This window comes from Nyctereutes procyonoides, unplaced genomic scaffold (assembly GCF_905146905.1).
Source record: "Nyctereutes procyonoides isolate TBG_1078 unplaced genomic scaffold, NYPRO_anot_genome, whole genome shotgun sequence".
NCBI lineage: Eukaryota > Metazoa > Chordata > Mammalia > Carnivora > Canidae > Nyctereutes > Nyctereutes procyonoides.
In genome coordinates this window covers 34738111-34744401 of record NW_026575126.1, presented here as the reverse complement: position 1 = coordinate 34744401, position 6291 = coordinate 34738111, and positions in this window count along the sequence as shown.

The window sequence follows — 6291 nt, the reverse complement described above, 5'->3', positions numbered from 1 at the left end:
ATCCTGGGAAGTAGCTCCTCCTCTTCAGTGTGGAACTGACCTGTTCCTGGGGGCACTCGGAGATTGGCAGGGACAGATATTGCCAAGGCTGAAAAAAAGAAGAGTTGAAGAAAACCACCCCAAACTGGCCATAAAGGTACTGTAACCTGGGTTTCAAGGTAATATGTAGAATGCTCTCTTCTTTAAAAAAATTTTTTTTCAAAGATTTTATTTATTCATGAGAGACACACAGAGAGAGGCAGAGACACAACCAGAGGGAGAAGCAGGCTCCCTGCGGGGGCCCGACATGAGACTCCATCCCGGGTCTCCAGGATCACACCCTGAGCTGAAGGCAGACGCCCAACCACTGAGCCACCCAGGTGCCCGTTTGAGGTCTTTATAAGCATTTAATCCAAACACTATAAACAATTCTAGTAATAAGCAAGTATGTAAATTAGTAATAAACAGTATTAACTGACTTTTATGGAATCACACAAGTATTACATGGTGGAGCTGGGATTAAAATTCATCAGACCTCTGTTTCCAACCGAAATAGGGCAAAAGGGAATGGATTTACCACCTATGACTTCGACTTATTGTAAAACTACAGTGGGATCCCTGGGTGGCGCAGCGGTTTGGCGCCTGCCTTTGGCCTAGGACGTGATCCTGGAGACCGAGGATCAAATCCCACGTTGGGCTCCTGGTGCATGGAGGCTGCTTCTCCCTCTGCCTGTGTCTCTGCCTCTCTCTCTCTCTCTCTCTCTCTCTGTGACTATCATAAATAAATAAAAATTTAAAAAATCTTTTAAAAAAACTACAGTAATTAAGACAGGATTAATTGGTTATAAGGATTGGCATGAAGATGGATAAATCAACGGAATAGAATAGATCAATAGAACAGCCTAGAGAGTCCAGAAATAGACCCAAACATATATAGACAATTGATTTTCAATAACCGTACAAAGGCAATCCAGTAGAAAAAGGATAGTCTTTTCAACAAATGGTACTAGAATGATTAAATAATCAGATGCAAAGAACATGAGCTTTGATCCATATCTTACCTTACATAAAAAATTAATTCAAAATGGATTATAGACCTAAATGTAACACCTAAAACTATAAAACTTCCAGAAAAAAATCGCTGTGATGTTAGATTAGTCAAAGATTTCTTAGATACCACACTGAAAGCATGATCCATTTAAAAAATTGATACTTTGAACTTCATCAAAATCAAAAACTTTTGCACTATTAAGGGAATGAAAAAACAAACCACACATTGGGGGGAAATATTTGCAGATCACATATTTAATTTTTAATTAGGAATTTTAAAAATATGTACATACTCTCAAAACCTAATAAAAAAATTACTTAAGGGATGCCTGGGTGGCTCAGTGGTTGAGTGTCTGCCTTTGCCTCAGGGCGTGATCCCAGGATCTGGGATGAGTCCTGCATTGGGCTCCTTGCATGGAGCCTGCTTCTCCCTCTGCCTATGTCTCTGCCTCTCTTTATGTTTCTCATGAATAAATAAATAAAATCTTTTAAAAAAAGAAGAAAAATTAATAAAAAATGAGCAAAAGATTTGAACAGACACTTCACATAAGATATATACCTGGACATATTTGTGTGTACAACATACACCTAGTATATGGCCCAACCATCTCACCCCTAGGTATTTACCCGAGAGAAATGGAAGTATATGTCCATACAAAAATTTATATACACAGGGAAAGGCAATTATCATATGGTCTCACTCATATGTGGAATTTAAGAAACAAAACAGAGGATGATAGGAGAAAGGAAAAATAAGATGAAATCAGAGAGGGAGACAAACCATAAGAGACTTTTTTTTTTTAAGATTTATTTATTTATTCATGAGAGACACAGAGAGGCAGAGACAGGCAGAGGGAGAAGCAGGCTCCATGCAGGGTCCTGATGTGGGACTTGATCCCAGAATTCCAGGATCACATCCTGATCAGAGGTTCAAGTGCTGAGCTACCCAGGCATCCCCCATAAGAGACTCTTAATGATAGGAAATAAACTGAACGTTACTGGAAGGGAGGGGGTGGGGTGATGGGGTAACTGGGTGAGGGCATTAAGGAAGGCACAGGTTGTAATGAGCACTGGGTATCATATGAGACTGATGAATCATTGAACTCTGCCTCTGAGGACTAATAATACACTATATATTTATCAATTGAATTTAAATAAAAAATTAAATTAAAAAAACCCAAAAACTTATATACACGTATTCATAGTAGCATTAACTTTTTTTTTTTAAGATTTTATTTATTTCGGGCAGCCCGGGTGGCTCAGCGGTTTAGTGCCACCATCGGCCCAGGGTGTGATCCTGGAGACCCAGGGTCGGGTCCCATGTTGGGCTCCCTGCGTGGAGCCTGCTTCTCCCTCTGCCTGTGTCTCTGCCTCTCTCTCTCTCTGTCTCTCATGAATAAATAAATAAAATATTTTTTAAAAAAGATTTTATGAATAAATAAAATATTAAAAAAAGATTTTATGAATAAATAAAATATTTTTAAAAGAGATTTTATTTATTCATGAGAGACACACACAGAGAGAGAGAGAGGCCGAGACACAGGCAGAGGGAGAAGCAGGCTCCACGCAGGGAGCCCAACATGGGACCCGACCCCGGGGTCTCCAGGATCACGCCCTGGGCCGAAGGCAGCGCTAAACTGCTGAGCCACCCAGGGATCCCCAGTAGCATTAACTTTTGAATATTTTTTATTGCTCATGTTTATCATTAAACTTTTGGAAAAAAAAAACAAACAGAAAATGAAAGGGAAAATACGTAACCCTGGATTATTAATGTTTTAGTCTCTCTCCTTCTTTATGTACACTTTATCATTGTCATGGTTACATATATAGAAAATGCTAGTAGTTTTGAGTTTGACGATGACAGTACAATAACAGACATCCGTGTGTTCTGTGAACATCTTTCCACAACACTAAATACATGCCTATATTTATCATTCTTTAGTTCTAATTATCATATATGGTACCAGTACCACATTGTAGGACTGTAGGATGTTTCCAGGTTTATTTTGCTCTTATAAGTAAGCTCTCAAAAAACAACAGACAGAAGCCTGGAACCCAGTAAGATGCTCAGTTATAAGAATCTCAAATAGAATTTGCACACAGCAGTACACGAGACGCGCTACCTCACAGACGTCAGGAGTTGGAGACAGAACAGAGGGCTGTGTGTTTGGAAGAATTGTAGAGAAGGGTCTGGAGCTGAGCCTAGGAGATAGCTGGGGTTTGTTTTGTTTGAATGTAAAGGAAGAACATTTCATGAGAGGGAAACAGCATGATTCCTTTTTATTTACGAAACAATAGCTCCTCTAACAATGATGCATGCAAAGCTTTTGTTGTGTTTTTTGGTTTTTTGTGACAATTGCCATCCAGTTCTATTAACCAGGGAGTGGATCTTTGTATATGTGGCGCATTTTACCAGAAACCTGGGATTGTTCTAATTCTTATTTCAGTGAATTTATATATCAAGCAGAAAGCTTTTATTACAAGATAGCTCATAATTTTCCAACAGGTATAAGTTCTCCTGGAGTTACCAGAAATTTTATTTCTCTTTTTGTAAATTTAATTTCACAGATACCAACATTTTTCTTTCTTAAAGAGGTCAGTGAACTATTTAAGGGAAATAGGAATCTTAATTTTGAAAGTTTTCAGTTGTTGTGTATGTGTGTGTGTTTGTGTGTTTTAATGAATCTGGCTGTGAAAAAAAATTAATAAATAAAAAAAATGAATCTGGCTGTGGCATAATTGAACCCATGTTTTCGCCACTAGAAAAACTTGATAGTTGAAAACGTTTCCAGTGTTCAGAGATTAGTTAGGAAAAGTATGTCCCTTTGTAGTTATTTGATGTATACCATAAGCGGCTATAAAAATACAGGTTTTCCCTGAATAGGACAAAGGCCATGGGTATTGCTTCATATTGAAACATAAAAAATCATTTTCCATGAGTGGTTAAACATGGAATACTACTCACCAATAAGAAGGGATAATAACTAAACTGTTGATACACGCAGCAACTTGGGTGAACCTCAACAAAATTATGCTGAGTAAAAAAAAAATTATGCTGAGGAGCCAATCTCAAAAGGATACACACCTCATGATTCTGCTGGTGTAACATTTGTGAAATAACATAATTATAAAGATAGGGAACAGATTAACAGTTGTCAGGAATTAGGGATGGGGGAGGAGGTGGTCTGGATATAAATGGAGCCTCATGGTGATTGTATAATTGTGCATCTTTTTTAAAAAAGATGTATTTATTAAAGAGAGAGAGAGAGGGCAGGGGGAGGGGCAGAGGGAGAGGGAGACAAGCAGTCTCCCCACTGAGTGCAGAGCCCTACTCGGGCCTCGATCCCAGGACCCCAAGACTACAAACCAAGCTGAAATCAAGAGGGGACGCTCAACTGACCCAGCCACCCAGGCACACCCAGTTGAGCATCTTGTGGTGGTGGTTATGCAAGGCTATGAATGTGATAAAATTGCCCAGAGTCACTCACTCACGGGGATGTGCGTTTGTGTGCATAACTGGTGACATCTGAATAAGAGTTACAGCCTGTAGCAATGTCAGTTGCTTGGCTATGATGCTGTACCTACCATCCTTGTATAAGATGTTACTACGATTGACAGAAACTGGAAGAAGTTTATGGTACTTCTCTGTACTTTCTTTACAACCTCCTGTGAATTTATAACTACTTCAAAATGAAACATTTGAAAAAGGGAAACAAACCTTTCCCAAGTGGACTAAGGACTAAGAAGAGACTACACAGTGGAGGGGGAGCTTTTCAGAAAGAAAATTACTTGACTGCACTCCTGATCTAGGCAGGCTCAATATTCCTAAGAAGGGAGTGAAGAAAAAAGAAAAGAATAGCATTGGGAGTCTCTGAAAGAAAGGTACCATTAGAACTAGAAGCCAAGTGTTTCTCTAACCATATGGCAATTCCTATTAAAATAATTTTTTTTTTTGAGAGGAAGAAAGGAGGGGGGTATGCAGAGGGTAAGGGAGAGAGAGAATCCTGAGCAGGTTCCATGCCTAGTAGAGTCTGACCATGGGGTTCAATCTCAAAACCCTGAGGTCATGATCTGAGCCGAAATCAAGAGTTGGATGCTTAACCGACTGAGCTACCCGGGTGCCTCCACATGAACAACTTTTAAAAGTAAGCTACAAAGTAGCTACAAAATGAGTTCTTGGTTATAACAGGGGATGGAGGTATTTAGCATATTTCTAACAGAATTCTGGGTTGAGCTATGTTGAGACTTACATTCAAACTCCATTTTCCCATATGAGTAATAAAATAGGGTCAAGTTCAATAACGTGGGAGAGGAGAGGACTTTGCTTTATATCATTTATAAATGAGAAGTGGGTCAAACAGAAACTTCTCTGACTAGGAAGAGTGAAAACTAAATACCTAAATATAAGATTCTTTTCCATGTTTTACTGCTAAGAAATACATGTAGAGAAGTGTGTGTGTGTGCTGGTGAGATTAGAGTGCTCCTTTTTTATATAGAAGTCTACAAGCCCATTGATGAGCCACAAATATATATGTACTTCAGTTATATCTCAATAAAGTTGGTTGAAGGGCGCCTCGGTGGCTCAGTTGGGTAAGCGTCTGCCTTCGGCTCAGGTCATGATCCCAGGGTCCTGCGATGGAGCCCCACATCGGACACCCTGCTGGTGAGAAGCCTGCTTCTTCCTCTCCCTCTGCCTCTGCCAGCCGCTCCCCGTGCTTGTGTGCTTTCTCTGTCAAATAAATAAATAAATAAATAAATAAATAAATAAATAAATAAATAAATAAATAAATAAAAATAGATAGATAGATAGATAATAGATAGACAAATAAAATCTTTTTAAAAATTGCTTTAAAAAACCAGTCTAATTCCAACACTCTGAGATCCTTCCCCTAAACCATTCAAGGGTGGCACCTGAGGGGCTTAGTCAGTTAGGTATTTGCCTTGGGTTCAGATCATGATTCCAGAGTCCCAGGATTGAGCCACGTATTGGGCTCCCTGCTCAGTGGTGAGTCTACTTCTCCTTCTCTCTGTCCCTCACCCCTCCCTGCTCATGTGCTCTCTCTATCAAATAAAATATTTTTAAAAATTATTTATTTACTCATGAGAGACACAGAGAGAGAGGCAGAGACCCAGGCAGAGGGAGAACCAGACTCCCTGCCGGGAGCCTGATGTAGGACTCGATCCCAGGACCCTGGGGTCACGACCTGAGCCGAAAGCAGATAGATGCTCAACCACTGAGCCACCCAGGCATCCCACCTTAAA